The sequence below is a fragment of the Periplaneta americana genome, chromosome 2, assembly GCF_040183065.1.
Source record: "Periplaneta americana isolate PAMFEO1 chromosome 2, P.americana_PAMFEO1_priV1, whole genome shotgun sequence".
Lineage (NCBI taxonomy): Eukaryota > Metazoa > Arthropoda > Insecta > Blattodea > Blattidae > Periplaneta > Periplaneta americana.
Window position 1 is genome coordinate 56,695,906 of NC_091118.1, and position 22,019 is coordinate 56,717,924.

The window sequence follows — 22,019 nt, forward strand, 5'->3', positions numbered from 1 at the left end:
TTTCCTCCATTACAGTATCTTGTACAATAATGAAAATTGTTATATGAAAAAAATGTTTGCGATTAATTTTTTTTTTTTTTTTCAAAATTCAAAATGGTGACAGTTCACTGTGTAGTAATGAAGCGTTTCTCTCATAACTCATAAACTTCTTAACTTTTTCATGTTCTCTCTCTTATATTTTATTACTGAAACTCATGTTTACAATATCATGCTCTTTCAACTTACTTACTTACTGGCTTTTAAGGAACCCGGAGGTTCATTGCCGCCTTCACATAAGCCCGCCATTGGTCCCTATCCAGATCAAGATTAATCCAGTCTCTACCATCATATCCTACCTCCCTCAAATCCATTTTAATATTATCTTTCCATCTACGTCTCTGCCTCCCCAAAGGTCTTTTTTTTTTCCTCCGGCCTCCCAACTAACACTCTATATGCATTTCTGGATTCGCCCTTACGTGCTACATGCCCTGCCCATCTCAAACGTCTGGATTTAATGTTCCTAATTATGTCAGGTGAAGAATACAATGCGTGCAGCTCTGTATTGTGTAACTTTCTCCATTCTCCTGTAACTTCATCCCTCTTAGCCCCAAATATTTTCCTAAGAACCTTATTCTCACACATCCTTAATCTCTGTTCCTCTCTCAAAGTGAGAGTCCAAGTCTCACAACCATACAGCACAACCGGTAATATAACTGTTTTATAAATAGTAACTTTCAGATTTTTTGACAGCAGACTAGATGACAAAAGCTTCTCAACCGAATAAGTAACAGGCATTTCCCATATTTATTCTGCGTTTAATTTCCTCCCGAGTGTCATTTATATTTGTTACTGTTGCTCCAAGATATTTGAATTTTTCCACCTCTTCGAATCAACTACATTTCTTAATAAATAATATATATTTTTTTATTTTTTGTGTTAGAAGAAAATACTGATATTTGACCATTTTCTTAAAGAATTTATTTTCTATCAAACAATCTATCTAAGGTAGAGAAGTGAGTTTGCATCATATTGTAGATATGACATGCAAAAATACACACAAAAAATTCATCATAACGTTGGGAGTTATGAGGGAAATGCTTCATCACTGCACAGTGAATTGCCACCATTTTGAATTTTGAAAAAAAAAATTAATTGTAAAAATATTTTTTCATATAGCAGAAGGACAGTGTTTTACACATAAGCCGTTCAGAGTAGTGGTGTAAGTCAAAATTGGGTGATGAGGTTTTAAGCAAAAATTCTGTAAAATACAGCTCAAAGCAGCAATTAATATTCAATTTATCTGAACTATTAGTAGTCAGTGGATACCACGAAGGACATATTAATTGCTACTTTGCGTTGTATTTTCCAGAATTTTTACTTTAAACCTCATCACCCAATTTTGACTTACACTACTTCTGCTCTGAACTGCTCACATACTAATTTTCATTATTGTACATGATACAATAATGGAGGGAAAAAATATTGAACATTTCCAAACTTTTACTGCTGTACGCTGTACCTAATCCCTTAAGTCCTGTGAGTGGGACTAGCATGACCCTGAACCTCCACGTAGGATAGATCTAAACATTCTTGTCCAAAAAGGGATCCAAACCCAGCAATGTGGCTCTCAGGTAAAGCTAAAGCCGCTCCCTTATCCGTTGCTTACATTAACGCCGCTTAGTGCAAGTTCAGCTTTAACATTTTTTCCTCTTCACACTTTTAACCCGGGAGGTACAACGTATCATACTGCATTAAACTCTCGAAACTTTTTTTTTTCCAAAATTAAACAGTGCTGCCAAGAGCGGAGAGTTTGAAAACTACTTTACTACTAATATTAAATAAACTTATATTTAATGGCAGTTGGAGGGTGTATAAAGGAAATGCTCTTATAATAAAAAACATCTAAAAATCTAATCTGAACTAATTCTATTACCTTGCAATCTCAGACCTAATCTGCGCGGAGTTACTCAAGTTTTCGCCTGGTAGAAAATTGAAAATTATTACGAGCCATCTTGTTTCCAATTTTATAACTATTAAATTAAGAAAATGCCAACCTGCTTTAACGACTGTAAGGAAACGTGTTATCCAAAATATTGCCAGTAACTTTCCTACGAAAACATGAAAAGCGACACGTGGCTAGAAGATGAACCGAACATTGGGGTCGTAACTTTTAACACTTTCTGCGATGTAACTTTCACATTATGGAATTCTATGAACCGCTCACTATGGCACAGATTGTCGCTTTTTTAGCTGAAAACTCGGTGATCCTGAGTTCGATAGCAACAGTGTAGGAAAAGATTTATCTTCCTACCACAGAGATTAAGCGTGTTTTAGGGTACATTGAAGACAACGACATTTTTCGTTTTCACTATCAAAAACATCTCGATGCTTATAGAGATTTCTAGCAAAATTTCACAGACTATCGCCCCATAAAACACATGTTTTAGATAGAAACCGACTTGGCTCTCGCCGGTCTGAACTCAGATCATGTAAGATTGCAAAGGTCGAACAGACCTAAACAAATTGAAATTCTACACCCAAATTAAATCTTAATCCAACATCGAGGTCGCAAACCCATGATGGAATTATATTTATTATTTGGAGTTATTCAGTGGTAGTTTTCAGCCATTTTAAAATGTGTGCTCGTTTTAAATTCCCTACAGTCTCTGCTGTTTAACTTCATTCTTCTCGGTTTTCACTTTTTATATTTTGTGAATGTTCAAAACCTATCTCTTTTTAAATATTTTGAGCTAGGTGCATGGAATTTTTTCCACACCACCCTCAATCTACATACAGAGATGTAATGAACGTGATTTCAGTGTGATGATTGTGGTCGCAGTGTGGTATTAGTATTCGTGGTGTGATTATGGTGAATGGGGTGTGATGAGGTTGTTTGAAGTGTGATGGTTTTGACTGCAGTGTGGTAATAGTATTATTCATGGTGTAATGACGTTGTTTGAAGTTTGATGGTTTTGACTGCAGTGTGATAATGGTATTCGTGGTATAATGACGTTGTTTGAAGTGTGATTGTTTTGACTGCAGTGTGGTAATGGTATTCGTGGTGTAATTACGTTTTTTGAAGTGTGATGGTTTTGACTGCAGTGTGGTAATGGTATTCGTGGTGTAATTACGTTGTTTGAAGTGTGATGGTTTTGACTGCAGTGTGGTAATGGTATTCGTGGTGTGATGACGTTGTTTGAAGTGCGATGGTTTTGACTGCAGTGTGGTAATGGTATTCGTAGTGTAATTACGTTGTTTGAAGTGTGTTTGTTTTGACTGCAGTGTGGTAATGGTATTCGTGGTGTGATGAGGTTGTTTGAAGTGTGATGGTTTTGACTGCAGTGTGGCAATGGTATTCGTGGTGTGATGATGGTGACTGCGGTGTGATGACGTTGTTTGAAGTGTGATGGTTTTGACTGCAGTGTGGTAATGGTATTCGTGGTGTGATGACGTTGTTTGAAGTGTGATGGTTTTGACTGCAGTGTGGTAATGGTATTCGTGGTGTAATTACGTTGTTTGAAGTGTGATGGTTTTGACTCCAGTGTGGTAATGGTATTCGTGGTGTGATGACGTTGTTTGAAGTGTGATGGTTTTGACTCCAGTGTGGTAATGGTATTCGTGGTGTAATTACGTTGTTTGAAGTGTGATGGTTTTGACTGCAGTGTGGTAATGGTATTCGTGGTGTGATGAGGTTGTTTGAAGTGTGATGGTTTTGACTGCAGTGTGGTAATGGTATTCGTGGTGTAATTACGTTGTTTGAAGTGTGTTGGTTTTGACTGCAGTGTGGTAATGGTATTCGTGGTGTGATGAGGTTGTTTGAAGTGTGATGGTTTTGACTGCAGTGTGGCAATGGTATTCGTGGTGTGATGATGGTGACTGCGGTGTGATGACGTTGTTTGAAGTGTGATGGTTTTGACTGCAGTGTGGCAATGGTATTCGTGGTGTGATGATGGTGACTGCGGTGTGATGACGTTGTTTGAAGTGTGATGGTTTTGACTGCAGTGTGGCAATGGTATTCGTGGTGTGATAATGGTGACTGCGGTGTGATGACGTTGTTTGAAGTGTGGTGGTTGTGACTGCATTGTGGTAATAGTATTCATGGTGTGATGACAGTCACTGCTGTGTGAAGACTGTCATTGCGGTGTGGTAACTGTATTCGTGGTGTGATGACGGTCATTGCGGTGTGAAGATTGTGGCTGCGGTGTAATGATGGTAATTGTTACGTGATAAAGGTGATTTTTAGTGAAATTAGTGAAACGCTGTATTAAGCACTCGATCATTTAACGTCGATGTGATATTGGTGTTAGCGGTATGATATTTGGCGGGATAGGGTCGAGTGTTCACCGTAGATTACCTGACATTCTCCTTACAGTTGGGAAAAACCTCAGAAAAATCCCAAACAGCAAGCGGAAATCGAACGCACGCCCGAGCGCAACTCCGGATCGGCAGTCAAGCGCCTCAGCCGAATGAGCTACGCCGATGGCTGATAAGGATGACTGCTGTGTGATGGTAGCGATTTGGTGTGATTATGGTAATTGTGGTGTTATGGTGATTGTCATGTTAGAATGATGGTGATGACGATTACGGCAACGGTGATCACGATTATGTATGAAAAGTATGATAATGAATGTTATAATAATTACAATAACAAAGATGATTATATATGACGAGTACAATGACAATTGCATCATTGATAGCGATGATATTGTGTTAACAAAGATAAAAATTATGATAATGTGATATTAATTATAATTACAGAGATTATGATAACAGAGTTGGTGGTGATGATAGCAATGAGTATAGTGTGATAATTATAGCTACTGGTAATGGCCATTTGAAAGAAATAATGGTGACGGTGAAGGTAAGACAATTATAACAATGATCATAATGATTGTTATGGCAATTTTATTATGGTTATGTTGATGGTTTGATTATGGTGATGATGACAATGATGGCGATATGATGATCATAATAATCATGACTATGATAATGTGATGACGATGATATATTGATACTGCGGCGATAATAGCGACGGTGATTCCTGGTAATAATATTTATGATGATATAATAATGAAAATCATAACGAATGTGAGCTGATAATAACTATAATATTGTGGCTATTACAGTATGGCGATGTTGATGGAAATCGAATTGTGAGGGGCATAATTATGTGTTGATGGTTATGTTAACATAGATGAAGAAAAAACCGGAATTTCAATACCTAAAAAGTTACAATTATCTCCTATAAATGGCTTTAAAATCATTAAAAATTGCCTGTTAATTCCAATATGTAGCCTATATCTACAATCTAAAAAATTAGATCGAGAGAAAGCAAAAAAACATTCAGTTTATTTTCATATCAAACGACCTCATTTGTGAGACTGGAAGTGAAAATTTACTCATTTCACACTAGCGATGTAGTTTTGAATACCTGATTATTCAAATCACTGTTTTGCAGACTGCATAAAACAAAAACTGCAACATCGCTTTTCCATATTCATTGATAACTAAACTAATTTTAAACTTCACAAATTGATCCAATTGTATTTACAGTTGCATGCAGTTACATTTTGAAATAATAACTCCTAGCATTTACATGCATTTGCATTAAAACGTTTTCGTATTGCTGCATAAATCTGCAATGAATCATTGCGAGAGCGACTGGAATAGTAATGCCTATCGTTACATCCTTGTTTTTTTATGACGAATTCACCTAAGACTGTAACTCGAAATTAAATTAAATAATGTCACTAATTGAGCAAATTAAAAACAAGCTACATCGAAATAAAAAAAAAATATCTTATCTAAATAACAGAACCACAAAATTAAAAAGTAAAAATATGGCTCTCCTGTTAACGAACTCATTTCTAAACCTCTCCTTAAACTGCGAACGTAGATGTGCATACTAGATAAAAAAAATGAAGAAAATTAGTTACTTACTTACTTATGGCTTTTAAGGAACCCGGAAGTTCATTGCCGTCCTCACATAAGCCCGCCATCGGTCCCTATCCGCCAGTCCCTACCATCTTATCCCACCTCCCTCAAATTCATTTTAATATTGTCCTCCCATCTACGTCTCGGTATCTCCAAAGGTCTTATTCTCTCCGGCCTCCCAAATAATACTCTATATGCATTTCTGGATTCGCCCATACGTGCTACATGCCCTGACCATCTCAAACGTCTGGATTTAATGTTCCTAATTATGTCAGGTGAAGAATACAATGCGTGCAGTTCTGCGTTGTGTAACTTTCTCCATTCTCCTGTAACTTCATCCCTCTTTGCCCCAAATATTTTCCTAAGAACCTTATTCTCAAACACTCTTAATCTGTGTTACTCTCTCAAAGTGAGGGTCTAAGTTTCACAACCATGCAGAACAACCTTTAATATAACTGTTTCATAAATTTTAACTTTCAGATTTTTTGACAGCAGACTAGATGACAAAAGCTTCTCAACCGAATAATAATAGGCATTCCCCATATTTATTCATTCTTTAGTTTAGTTGCTTTTTATAAATTGAAGGGGTTTGTATTCATTGATTCCTTCATTCATTGATCCCATAGTTCCGGAGACTGAACATATGTAGGCTACCACCTAGCGGAGGTTTCAATACCTATTAGGAATTTAGTTACACTTATTTCGATTGCTGAGAACCAGACTGTTCTAAGTCCAACTTTTCATAACAAAGAAATCTTTATTTCATTGTGTTCCTGTTCTTGTCTGCATATATGAATCGAACAAAATTGTAAATATTTCTCTCCATAGGGTTGCTATAAAGCTATTCCAAATTGTTTCATGAAGCTTTGAATGTCAAGAGCTTAAAATAGCTCTCCTGAAAAAAAAAATAGTAAAATGGACTTGGAACAGTCTGGTTCTGAGCCATCGATTTGTCGAAAGGGTGCAGAAGTGGTAAGCTCATCGCCTCAAACGCCACCTAGTATGCAACTAAGGTATTACTAGGACGCGAGAGAGAATAAATTTGGTCCAGAGGCTCTAATTTTGGCATGGAGGTCTTTAACGCGTCGGAAAACTCCGCCATGAGACACATGGCTTAAAATCTATCCCGGAGGACTTGCTCTCCGGATTAATCATCTGTATGGGCTTAATGGAAGTTCTAGATACTTTTCAAAGAGAGAGGGTAAATTTGAGTATTAAATTGTTTATACACCTCATTCGTTTGTTTTTTAACCTTTTGTTTTTTATCGTCGCCTGGCAACCTGGATTGTTGTTATTGTTGATTAAAGCTGAAGAGAATAAAGCTACAAAAACTTACTGAGCATTTCATGTAATAGTTGTGTTTGTGTATTAAATTATTTTAAAATAGTGTATACCCTTCAAGAGAGAAAATAAATCATCTTTATTGATTAAATTTAGGAAATTACACAAAATAAGGTGTGTTTTCATCCTACAATCAACTGATAATAACAAAAATACAGGTTGCCAGGCGACGATAGAAAACAAAATATGGGAAAACAAATGAATGAGGTGTATAAACAAATCAATGCTCTTCCATATTAAATATAAAAATATAGGGGTGCCATTTGAAATTTCAAAGTAAGTGCGGCTGGTGCGAGGGGGTCAAATCTAAAATACAATTTCAGAATTCCCCCTCAATATCTAAATTGACATGTTTCTTTGTTTAAATAGAATTCAATTCAAATAATTAGTTATTTAGACTGGGAAGTTTTGAAATGAAAGCCCTGTATGTTTTCTTCTAATCGTGTAATAGTCAATTAAATCCCACTCGAGTTTTGATTTTCTCTAGATAAATCAAAACCTCTAGTGAACTTACTGTTGAAAAAAAAATACTGACAAGTCATGGTCATTATTTGCAGTTTTTTTAAAGCGGTAAATGTGTAAATCATTCAAACAATATTTTGTTTTATCAGTAATGAGTTAACTTTTAAGGGATAGAGACGAAATATTATTATTGCTTTAGTTCATTATGAGCAATATTTTGGGTGTAAATTAGACAACCAGGATATGCAATGGGTTCCTCATGTCTGTCGTGCCTCATATCTAACTCTAACTCTGACTGGCTAAAAGGATCCCTCCATATGGCTCTCGCATTTCCGATGATGCAGCAAAACCAAGGGATCATTCAACAGACTGTTACTTCTGCTTGACTAGTACCCGGAAAAACTTGAGGATCTGAACATGCTGTTATATATCCATCTCCGCTTCTGCATTAGGTCGGTGCATGACCAGAGCTTCCTATATCTACTCCACTGGATGGGTTATCCTTCACTCAAGAAAATTGAAGTATTGAGGGTCGAAATAACTCATGCAAAAACTAAAAAAAAACTGGTCGATAGAAAAGTTTTGTAGACAGATATCAGCAAGGAAAAGGCTACAGCAATGAATCGTCCCTTCTCTTTTAACAGTTAAAAAGTGTAATTAGCATAGATTTTACTTATGCAATTGACATTATTTTAATTAAATTTTTAAAAATTACGATTAACTAAAAAAATCCTGAGCAATACAAAAATTTGGTAAAAGGATTTTAAGTCCGTCCGTTAAGAGTAAAGAATAATTTATTTTTTAAAAGACAAGTTTAATCAGTATAGATTTTACGACATAATAAATACTTTAGATTAATTATATTTAAAAATCACAATTATACTGTAAAATCTTGGGTGGTAGAAAAATAGGCTTACTTCCTTACTTACAAATGACCTTTAAGAAACTCGGAGGTTGATTGCCGCCCTCGCATTAAGCCCGCCATCGGTCTCTACCCTGAGCAAGATTAATCCATATGATGTAGGATGGGTGGAACGGAGAAAAATTCTCTCCGGCACCGGGACCCGAACCCGGGTTTTCAGCTCTACGTGCTGACGCTTTATCCACTAAGCCACACCGGATTCCAATTCCCATGTTGGATTGAATCCTCTCAGTTTAAGTTCCACCTCTTAGTTTCCCTTTAGTGGCCAACCCTCATGCACTATGTGAAGAGGTGCACTCATTACGAGTGGCAAAGTGGCCGGGATCCGACGGAATGAGCGCCATCTTAAATAACTAAATGATTATTTACACATATCATATTATTGTGATGTACCGAAGTAACTACGCCTACATACTAGCTACATACTACATACGCTACCTGCTAGCATCAGGGACTGTCGAAATAAAATTGAATTCAAACGCAAACTTACTAGGTACTTGGTCAGTAATTGATTTTTTGTTAATAGTTTCCTTAATCTATCACAAAATATTTCAATATCCAGTAATTTCATCATTATACAATTTTGTTATTCTAGGTTTAATTTGTAATTCAGTAAATATAAAATATTCTTTGTTTTTCTATGATAAATTATCTAGCTTTAATTAGTGAGGTAATCTTTTCGTACTTTGATTTTTATTGTAATTGCCAGATTTGCATAAGTTCTCTACTGATACCACTTTCTCCAGCCACTTAGCGCACTGATTTTTTAGGGCTGGCCGTCATCTTCGCAATCAGGTCTATTGAATGCCGTCCGTCAGTAGCAGATTTGGGACGAAAGGTGGAGAATATGTACTGCCAACCTAACAGAAGAAATGAAAAAGGTCACTCAGATGACGGACATCTGGAGGAAATACGTCATTGTTACTTTTTACAACAATTATTTCAGTTTTACAATTAAAATATTTCCCATTGGTCAACTGACTTCTGTGTCACACGGTATTTTTGTAAATGATATGTTCCTCTTAAATTAATGCTAACCTTATTCTTAACAAAATTTCAGTGATTTCAAAACAGTCCTGACTTGTGAACGATCACATTTTAATAAACACTTCTCGATATGTTTAATTCGAAATTCAAACACTAGCTGATGGATGCATATGAAAACCGTGACGTTGGGAGAGACGAGCAGTTTCCAACCAATTTGCAGCACACAATACTGTTCATCATGATATTGTTCACGCTTACACGCTCGAAAAACCAGACAGTAACGATAACGGTAGGCAATTACTAATTCTACTCAGTATACGAGGTGCATAGGGTGAAAATATGTCAACAAAACCTAGACCTGTCGAGAAAAACAAAACATTTCGCTGTCAACTTGAGGACACTAGGAACCAATATCAAGAAATACAGATAACTAATATAGTTACATACCCTAAATGGAGCTGTAGACAAGACCATGGTATCCCACAACTTAAGGCTGCATATTAAACAAGTGCTGCTACCTAGAAGTAACAAACAGAAAGAGATGAATACAATTAAAACTAACTAATGCAACCAAACCACAAATCACGTGAACATAGTAAAATCACAATCTAGTATATACAGTCACGAAGCTCAATACGTAGTAAATATGCATCCATAGATAGTTGCTAAGCACTAGAATCGCTACTATCGCCTCATTACAGATAATACGAAATAGTACCAGCACAGTCTATTGCTCCTAGCACCCTCATAACTCAAGCTTCGTGTCTGTAAATACTAGACTGTGGTAAAAGTAGCATGAGAAAACAACTTAACTTAAAGCAAAAAATCAACAGGCCTAAAAATCGCATAAATAAACTAAAAGTGGCCTCAGAAAACCAAATCTAACCTAAGCAAAAATCAGTGGACCATAAAACACTTAAAGTAAAAATAGCCTAAACAAAAAGTAAATTATGATATAAATCGGCAGGCCTAAAAATCACCTAGGTAAATAAATTAAAAGTATCCTGAGAAACCTTGACCAATCTAATGAAAACACTGATTGGCCTAAAAATCACGTAAATAAATTAAATATAGCCTGAGAAAACCAAACTAGACATCAATTATAAATTGGTGGACAAGAAACACTTAAACACTCTAATAGTTTTCTAACAAAGCCCAACTAAACTGAAGAATAAATCGGTGGGTCTAAAGATCACATAAACAAACTGAAAGTAGCTTAAGAAAATCAAACTTAACCAAAAACCTAACGTAGAGTAAAAATCGCAGGAACCAAAAACGCGTAAACAAATAAAAGTAGCCTAAGAAAACTAAATATGACTTGTAGCAAATATTGGGAACCCAAAATCAGGTAAACAAGTATTTAAATCTGTCTGAGAAAACCAAACTCACCAAATAAAAAAATCAGTAGGTTTAAAAGTTTAAGACAAAGCATTCTGAGAATATCAAACTAAATTTAAAAAAAATTCGTTGGACCTAAAATCACTTACACAAACTAAAGATAACCTCAAAAACAAAATCTTACCTAAAGACAAAAACCGGTGGACGTAAAAACTAAGTAAACTAGCCAGTGGAAACTAAAACTAACCTAAAGTGAAAATCAGTGGACATAAAAATATGTAAACAAACTGAAAGTAAGCTGAGAAAACCAAAAATAACCTACAGCAAACACCGATTACAAATATTTACAAATGGCTTTTAAAGAACCCGGATATTCATTGCCGCCTTCACATAAACCCGCCATCGGTTCCTATCCTGAGCAAGATTAAGCCATTCCCTAGCATCATATCCCACCTTCAAATTGAATTTATGGATTGACCCATACTTTCTACATGCTCTGCCCAACTCAGACATCTTATTCTCCACCGTATTTGCTTAAATATTGCGAGTAGAAATTAACCGCAAATTTACTTTCGTTCATATCAATGATATTCCGTGAACCACACTTTTTTCCCTTTGTTTTGCTGTGATAACCGACTGTAAGATCTTAATACATTTGCATTTTCTTTCAGTGTATTCAAAACAATACCGTTATAGAATAACTCTTCTCGGGTTCTCAGCCAGGTGAGTTGGAGATTAGCTTCCAAGCTTTCGACGGCTAGCTCTGCCATCTTCTTCAGGGACGAAGATGGCAGAGCTAGCCGTCGAAAGCTTGAAAGCTAATCTCCAACTCACCTGGCTGAGAACCCGAGAAGAGTTATTCTATATCAAACGCCGGGAAAGCCTCAAGTCATACAATACCGTTATACTCCGTGAACCTTGGACTTGACTAGTGGAGTCAATTATTTAAGAATAGAGTCGCGAATTTTATTACCACCATTTCTACTGTCTTTTGTTTCACACAGCTCGGTACGGCCCGGTGACTAGTGGCCAACGTAGTCAGCGTTGCTCTACCGTGCGTATTATCCAGTTATTCCACCAAAGCTAATCCACAGAAAACACAAATGGATCTATAAATTACATAATCTAAAACAATGTGAAAAAAAAAAACAAAATTTAACCTAAAACAAACCAGTGGGTCTAACATTATATAACATACAGAGTAATTCACGATAATTTATCGTCCTTTACGGAGTTTATTTCCGAAGACATTCTGAGCAAAAAATGTCATATAAACATGGGTCCTAATCTCAATATTTTCAGAGTTACGTTTCGTTATTGGAACGCATTGCTGTGAACGCGTGATCTTGGTCAGCGTGCAGTCAGCAGCCAGCGCGAGCGCTACGGAAATCAAAGATAGCCGTATGCAGTTACGTAGCGCGACGAGTGCCGTTCACAAGCGTGCGGCCAAGTGTACTCAAGCGGACGGCGACATTTTTTAAAATGTGTTGTAAACTCTTCAAGACTGTAAATTAGAATGCAAAATTGAACTGCAAATAATTAAGTCGGTGGAAGTGGTGTGATATGTAATAATTGTGATAAGTGCGTAAAAATAACGTGATTTTCTAGTTAAAAATAGAAAAAGATGTCTGTACAAAGCAACTGAGAAGTTCACAGCAAATTTTTAGCTTCATAATACTTGCCAATTAAAGAAATGATATTTCTGAATGGTTCATTCTCTATTTGTAGTATTCTTTTACTTTCAAACTAAAGGAAAAAAAGTATTTTACAATAGTACATTATGCAACGAGCCTATAATGGTAGTAATTCAGACGCGAGTATGTTTGTTTATGAAACGAGCGCAAGCGAGTTTCATAATTTTCATACGAGCGTCTTAATTACCATTATAGGCAAGTTTCATACGACTTTTTATGCTCGACCATATTTCTAACTTGAAATTATTCACAAGTATTCATGTTATGGTTATGTAAGTGAGGAGCGGAACTGACCTGAATTGTGAGATGTGCGCAGACGCGAAAGTATTGATTTTTTCCAAGGCACGAATGTCATTGACCTTGATATAATCTAGAGAATAACATGAATATTAGTCTTGATATAACCTGGAAATTGATTTAGAATTGAAAAACGAGATGACAAATTGAATTTATTTGAATATTATTTACAATTAACATTAATTAATAGTAACAGAACATAACCTTCTGCGGCAGTATTGGATTTCCAGCCTCCGTGACTTTTCGCTAATTGTCTTTCGATTGCATATCCGAGAATAATCTATACTTGCGGTTTTATAATGGTACAATGGTGATTTCTCATTGGCTGAACAATTGAATTATAATGAATAGGTGTACTTTAATGAGGTGCATTAAAGTGCTACTACCAGGTGTATAATTACTACATTTCGGCATGGTCGAGCATAAACAACTTTAAATTAGTGTAACTCTGTAAATATTGAGAATAGGAACTATGTTTATATGACATTGTTTGCTCAAAATGTCTTCAGAAATAAGCTCCGTAAAGGGCGGTAAATCCTTGTGAATCACTTTGTATGAATAGCTAGCCGGAGAAAAAGAAAACTAACGTAAATAAGAAATCAGGAGACACAAAATTTACGTAAAAAAACTAACCTGTTAAAACAAAAAAAAAATGAATAAATTTGAAAACGATTAGATCAGTATAATTCACGTCAAATTTCTTAAAGTACTGATAATATTTTAAACAAAATTTACTGCTAGATGGGAGCACTGGCACCTGCTTCTGATTGGCGGGATCGTTTCATGATTCTGCTATACTGAGACGCTTCTCATCTTAGCCCTTGTATGCAAAATAGCTGACACGTAATGAAACCCATTGATGAAGAACCACAGCATTTTTGAAAAGCTGGTTTCAATTAGCCAATGAAAATGTTGTTACAGTAGACGGAGATTAGAAGCTGCGAGATATGACGAACCCTCTATCAAAACAGGCCCGTGAGGGAAGGGAGTTGAATCGACCCCAGGGAGCAGAGCGTCCTCATAAGCAAGGTGATTACCCTTATCATTACAACCTGTTAATCGCACCCTCGCCGCGGGCTGTGACGTCATAAACCACGGACATGTCTGAAATTAGCCGGGACAATAGCACACGGGGACTCCATTAGCAAGTCAAACACAGGACCGTGTCACAACGAGGCCGGCGGCAAGAGTCGCAGAGGCGCTGATCCTGAAGACGAATCACTACGTCAGCTGGTCACTACTTCGATTTCAGTGAGACTTAGACAAAACGTTTCTAAAATATCAATAAAATCATTCGGATATTGATTTTATGCACGTTAATATCTGAAGCCATGATTTTTATTTTGTGTCGTCCTATAGCACCACCTTCAACACTACTAGGCAATATTAGCATCCCTTGGAAAGCTCAAGAACAGACAGTGAAGTGCTTGGGAGTTCATATACATCGACAACTAACTTGGAAGCATCAAATCAACATTAAACTTAATCTCGCTTACTCGGGACTCTTAAACCTTTATCCTCTTATTAACATAAAGTAATATTGTGTACACTTAATTCAATCTTTATAGTGTTATTATGTAAATAGTATTTTCTTCCAATTTAATGTTCATATTATGTTTACCGCAGTGTTCATTTTTGTGTATTCTTTATACAAATATCTGTTTATGACTTTATTATGTAAATCGTGTTCATTTATCATTTAATACCAATATTAATTCCACTATATGCAGGGTGTTTCCGAGGTGGTGTTACAAACTTTCAGGGATGATGGCGAAGGGCACATGTATCAATTTGAGATAAGGAACCATGGTCCGGAATTGACTGAGTCGAAAGTTATAAGCAAAAATAGTTGTGTGAAATGGAATTGTAATTTTGCACCACGTGCCCTCCTTCCATTAACCTTTGGAACATCGTGGAAAGATGGTATGGGCCGGATGTCTCCTACGTTGGTACTTGTCGATACAATCTGTGAGCTTGTCTACTGTTCCCATTGGCTCATCCGTATTCGAAAATCAGATCTGCTTATTCCGCTCTCGTGTACTCCTCCATTTCACTAGGACTGATCGACTGGACACTGCAACTTGTACACATACACTGCTGTCTACATACGTGCAAATTAGGACCGACCGTGTGCGTTACACATTAGCTATCTACATTGCTTTAGTGTAGTTTCCTGTCCCCATCCCTCAGACAGCGCACTGAATGGAATACTGTAAGTAGACAACGTAAACAACGTCAGATGAATACAGTATGTGTAAGATGTACAGAGAAATACACATAAATAAGGTGTACAGAGGAATAAAATTATTTCGTTTCCACACAACTATTTTTACTTGTAACTTTCGACTCGGTCATTTCCGGACTAGGGTTCCTGATCTCTAATTTATACACCTGCCCTTCGCCATCATTCCTGAAAGTTTGTAACACCACCTCGGAAACACCCTGTATATACAGGATTTAGCGTCACTTATTTCCGAAGACATTCTGAGCAAAAAGTCATATAAACATGTGTTATAATCTCAATATTTTCAGAATTACACTAATTTGAAGTTATTAGTAAAATGCCCTTTTTTCTTTAGTTTTGAGGGTGCAAAAATATTACAAATAGAGAATGAACTATTCAAAAGTAAAATTTATTTAACTGGCTAGTATTCTGAAGCAAAAAATGTGTTGTTAATTGCTTTGTACAGATTTTGTTTTTCAATTTTTAACTAAAAATTACATTATTCTTACGTACATATTACAAAAATTGTTACAAATCATACGACTTTAATAACTTGTTTTTTTTACAGTTAAATTGTGTATACTAATGTACAGTCTTGAAGAATTTACAAGAGTGGCGTGATTTGTAACAATTGTTGTGATAAATGCGTAAGAAACTAACTTTTTAGTTAAAAATCGAGAAAAAAATATCTGTAGGAAGCAACTATGGAATTCACAATACATTTCTAGCTTCAGAATCAGGGGCGGCTTGTCCATAAGAGCTGCGGAGCTGCAACATTTCCTGTTTTGACAGGAAAATAAAAATAATATTTATTTTAATTTGTAGAAGAATTGTTACAGCTTTCATTCGTAAATTGCTTTATATTCCATATGGCCGGAAATACGTACTATTATCTTATGCATAGTCTTTTTGCGCGCCGACTGTATTGGAATTGGCACTCCATTCAAAGTCGTCCTGGGATCTGCAGGGTGGGACAGCTCGTAAGAGAGTGTGTCTTGTTAGTCAGGGGGTAGAGAGGTGAAGGGAAGCAGAGGGAAACTGCCGCTGTTTAAAACCCATATTTCGCTGCAGTGGCTTGCAGAGCCACAAGGGAAGATCTTTCCTCCCCTCCCATACCGCTATTATAATGCTGCGTCAAATGAATTCTCTATTCTCTTGAAACTTAATGACAAAATGTTTATTTTCTCTTCACATACTTTGTTGTAGAATCTTATCGAGTTAATATAACGAAATTAATATTCTCTTTTGCCTTATTATTACGTATATATCCAGCCTCCAGTAGAACCTAATATTTGCCTAAACTCAAAATTATTGCACGAGTAGAATCCTTTTGATATAGCACGTAAAATACGAGACTTCTTTTCCAGTTTTAGAAAATTGTTGACCATCAGTATATCTGAGTGTTGCTTTGGTGTGACGTCTTAGTACCGTAACTTAACCAGTGCAAATTTGCAAGCTTGAGTGTGTGTGAATTACAGAATATTAATTTTATTTTTCTCAACTTTCCCTTGCGGAGAAGATTGAAATGAAATTAAAGGGTCGTCCGTTACCCGACTTAAATCTTACTCAAGCTTCATCCAGCCGAAATAGTGCATATATGTAAGGAAGTATAACAATGAAATTTACGCTAACATTTGTGGTTACGTGGATGTGAACAAAAAAAAAATCTGTATTTTGTTTTCCTTGCCTCCTCTTCGGTGGTGATACTGCATGGACTAGGGGTGGTGTGACACATTTAGGACATTTGACCCTAAAAAGCAAAATGCACGAATCTTCGCAGTCTCACCTGAAAAATGTTGTTTCATTGGCTATGTTAGGCAAAACTAATATTACTGTGAAATTAAGTGAAACGAACAGAACAAACATTCTCAAACATAATCAAGAAGTGAGAAAAAATCGTGAAATTATTTTTTAAAATATTAATTGTATCAAATTTTGTGGCCAATATGAACTTCCCCTTAGGAGACATGATGAAAAAACGATTCGAAGAACCCTGGTGTATTTCATGGGTTGCTACAATTCGCGAGTAATCTAAATGAGCCTCTCAAAAATCATTTGGAACATGCCACTGTTGAAAGGTAATTCTAAAACAATTCAGAATGCACTAGTAGATTGCAAGTTGAGTGTCTGCCGACCAGAAATTCAGACTGAAATCGATGGTATTAGTTTTGTTTAGCGATTAGCAAATGATGCCACAGACATCTCCCAACTAAGTCAGGAAGTTTTGATTTTTCGATATGTAGTGCATTTATTTTTGTCCTATATATATTTTATATATATATATATATTCGTATCAAGAAGTGAAATTTCTATATACCAAAATCTAATGCAGCTCTCCCAATCCACAAGTTCACGAGCCGCCACTGTTCAAAATATTAGCTAATTAAAGAAATTATATTCCTGAATAGTTCATAAATCCTTGCGAATCACCCTGTATATAATAACATGGCTGTGACCAGAATGGAATGAAGATAAATCCAAACAAGACGAAGACTATGGTCATCGGAAGAAAACTAAAGAAGATAAACGTGTGAATTCGAAATGAGGCAATAAATGAAGTAGACAGCAGCTTCAAATACTTTGGGTGTACTATAAGTAGTAACATGAGCTGCTGCCAGGACGACAAAATGAGGACAGCAATGAAAAAAGCAGCTTTTAATAAAAGGAGCATCTTCTGCTGTGAAAGAGACCAGTGAAATACTCTGTGTATTGTGTGGCAGTGTATGGGGCAGAAACATGGACATTACGATGAAGTTGAAACGACTGAAAGCATTTGAAATGTGGATATGGAGAAGAATGGAACGTGTGAAATAAACAGATAAAATAAGAAATGAAGTTGTACTAGAAAGAAAGGGTAAAGAAAGAATAATGCTGAAACTGAAGAGAAAAAGGAATTGGTTGGATCACTGACTGAGAAAAAAACTGCCTGCAAAAGGATGCACTGGAAGGAATAGTGAACGGAAGAAGAGTTCGGGCAGAAGAAAATATGATATGAATAGACGACATTAAGATGAAGGGAAATGCGAAAAAGAGAGAACATCGGAGAATGCTGGGTTTGCAGTGAGGATCTGGCCTTGGGCAGAAAACTATTAATGAATGAGTATATGAACATAAACAAGGAAAAGGAAACATACACTTATTAAAAACTGAAACAAAATAGAAATAAGAGAAAAAAAGAGAAATTGAAATAAGGTGTGAAAGTAGCTTCAAATTAACTAACAACAATATTCTGTAAAATATGATAACAAATAATTCTGTATCTAGAGAAATTCATATTGAAAATATCAACATTAGGATGAGAATGTAATTTATTGTATAACTGTAACATTTGGGAAACTGGGGCATTGCAGTATTTGTCCTTGGTATGTAAAATAAATTTCGAAATTTTGTATTAAACTTAGGTGCATAATGTTATATAATAAAATAAACCAACACAGTTCAACTTATTGTTAATAATTTTATAAAGAAAGTTTAAAGATTTACAATTTCGTGTAATGTGCAAACTATAAAATGGAAATGTTGAAGCATTGTGCATAGCTCTCATAAGTAGGATAATTATTATAAAGTCTGTAATATAACCAGTTTAGAAATTTATTTTGAATTTTTCTAGGCACAGAATTATTTGTTAGTAACTGGGTTCCAGATAACTGCAGCATACTCTAATTTAGATCGAACAATGGAATTATACAAACTTATTATAGTTTTGACTTTAAATTTACAAGAATTTCTCATAACATAACCTAAACTTTTATAGGACAAATTTATAATATTATTAATGTGACCATGAAATGTAAAATTACTCCTAAATAATATACCTAAATTTTATGTTCATTTTCTGCTGGTAAAACTGTTGCCTCTATTTTATATGAAAATTAAATTGTATTTTTCAATCTAGAAAAGGTCATATGTATATACTTATTAATATTAAATAATAATTTATTATTAATACTCCAAATATGTAAGTTTGTAATATCTTTTTGAAGTAGCTTACAATCTGATATAGTTTTGATTTCTTTATACAATTTAATATCATCCGCAAATAATACAATTTTAGAATTTAGTACGCAATTCACAATATCATTAACAAACAATAAAAACAATATCCGATATAACTATAAACATGATAACCAGTTGACCTCCGACAACGACAGAGTACAATCACAGTCTAATATATACAGTCACGAAGCTCAATACGTAATAAATATGCATCCATAGATAGTTGCTAATCACTGGGATCGCTATTATTGCCTCATTACAGACAATGCGAAATAGTACCTGCACAGTCTATTGTTCCTAGCACCCTCACAACTCAAGCTTCGTGACTGTATATACTAGACTGTGGTACAATGTAGTTTGCGAGGAGTATTTGGATTAGGCAGTAGAGGATGCCGGCTCCAATACTGCTCCGAGGGGAGGGGTGATTGTAGGCTCTGAAGAGTGGGTGCTGGCCATTGAACCTACTGTCTAAACACACACACACAGGATCAGCAGAGGTACGTTCCCAACGTCGGACTCTCTTCATTAAGTCTGGAAACGATCAGTCCACTTATAAGTACAGCAAGCTGGAGCTCCTAAGCGGAAAAAAAATCTAACCAGGGGTTTGTCGGCTGTGAGCAGAGTAATGATCAGAAGACGCAATATTCGATCGAAGACTTTCTTATAAACTAGAAGCTATAACAACGGTTCTAGTAAGGCAAATCCCACTACATTGTTTATTTATTTTATTTTAGTTGGTTATTTAACGACGCTGTATCGACTACTATGTTATTTAGCGTCGATGAGATTGGTGATAGCGAGATGATATTTGGCGAGATGAGGTCGAGGATTCACCATAGATTACCTGGCATTCACATTACGGTTGGTGAAAACCTCGGAAAAAACCCAACCAGGTAATCAGCCCAAGAGGGGCTCGAACCCGCGCCCGAACGCAACTTCAGATCGGCAGGCAAGCGCCTTAACCGATTGAGCCTCGCCAGTGGTTCCCACTGCATTGTTACAATATATAATTTTATATCTAAACTAGTAATTCCATTGTATTTATTTGCGCTGTCTATTACCAGGGTATTCGAAAAGTAATGGCAACATAGTTACTGTTTCACATGAAATTTATTTAGGTTACTTTTGGCATTACATATAAGGTGGCCCAGTCAAACTAAAAGATTTAAAGACGCAGAAAAAGAATGAAAAGGTACTATTATATCAATTTAATGAGTAGAAATGACAAGTACATGAATAACCATTAGGTATGCAACAAAAAAAATATTTCTTAAAAATTACGTCAGCCAAGTGACCTACATTGAAACGCACACATTCTTACACTCTGGCCACGAACTGTTGCATAACCCCTCTCAGCATATTGACAGGTATCGCAGCGACCTCTTCTCGTATACGTTGTTGTAGGACTGGAATTGTTCTGGGCGGATTGCCCCAAACACCTTCGTTTTGAGGTGTCCCCATAGGAAGAAATTACATACTGTTAAATCAGGTGACCTAGGGGGCCAAGCGATATCCCCGTTCCGAGAAATGACGCGGTCCGGGAACAAAGCATTCACAGCATCCATCAAAATTCTTGCGGTGTGGCTTGTTGCTCCGTCCTGTTGAAACAGTGTGTTTTCATTCACTGGAAAATGAGCGAGTTGTGGTGTAAAAAAGTTGTGTATCATTTCAACATATCGCACTGAATTAACAGGCACTGCATTTCCTGCCTCATTCTCAAAAAAAGAATGGGCCGATTATTTCAGTTGATGAAACTGCGCACCATAGCGTTACCTTCTGGGTATGGAGAAGTTTCTCATGACCATTGAAATCAATTAATTGCAGTTTGCAGTAACGATGAGCACCATTTAACAAAACATGATAGAGACAAACAACTTGGTTACAAAGGAACGCGGAGATAATGACGTCACCACCTAAGGAGTCCTAAATTGTAAAGTAAGCAGTTAGAGAAGAAACGGTTACATTCATTCTCACCCTCTCCATATGAACAGTACACTCCCATCAAATCTTTCCGTTTGACTGGCCCACCTTGTACTTCAAATATAGTCTCCTGTCATGTCAACAATACGTTACCAAATTTTTGGAAGACGACGGATTGCAGCGGCATTTCTGGATATCTCTCTCACTGATCAATCTAAAGCTCTTCGGATGTCAACTCTTGATTGAAAGCGAATGCCTCGCTTCCACCCAACTTGCAATATTTCAGTATGGTAGGACTTCTCTCCCACAGGCTTCTTGTAATGCCCTGAAGCATTGAGTTGCGTGTTTTTATCTTGCAACTTGGATTTTTATGAGTCACCTTTATTCCTACCTTTAGGGCTGTATTGTTTACTAAAAATCAGAAACAGCGACTGTATTTACAAAATATGGCTACTTCGAGATTTTCAATACTGCAAATTTATTAAACAATCGCTGCTCTATTACGTAGTATAATATTTCAATGGTAATGCTGATTTACAGCATTGTTCCCATTACTTATCGAATGCCCTAGTTCCTAGTAGATAATCCAGTCAGACAGTAGAAAAAAAAGACCGTTAGTGAAAAAAAAATACATTAGTGTCGTTTGTAAACATAGCAATAAATTAGGTTTATATTATGTAAAAATATAAAAACCATCTTCCTTCTGAATTTGGCTGGTTGATATGACTTTGTGTGTTCCCATTTCAAACTTCTATCTTCGTTAGAATAATGATTTCTAGTATTTTATCGAATAATTTTGTAGTGTGTTAACTCCTGGCACTTTCCAGTTTTAACATTATTATTATTATTATTATTATTATTATTATTATTATTATTGTTATTATTATTATTATTATTATTATTATTATTATTATTATTATTATTA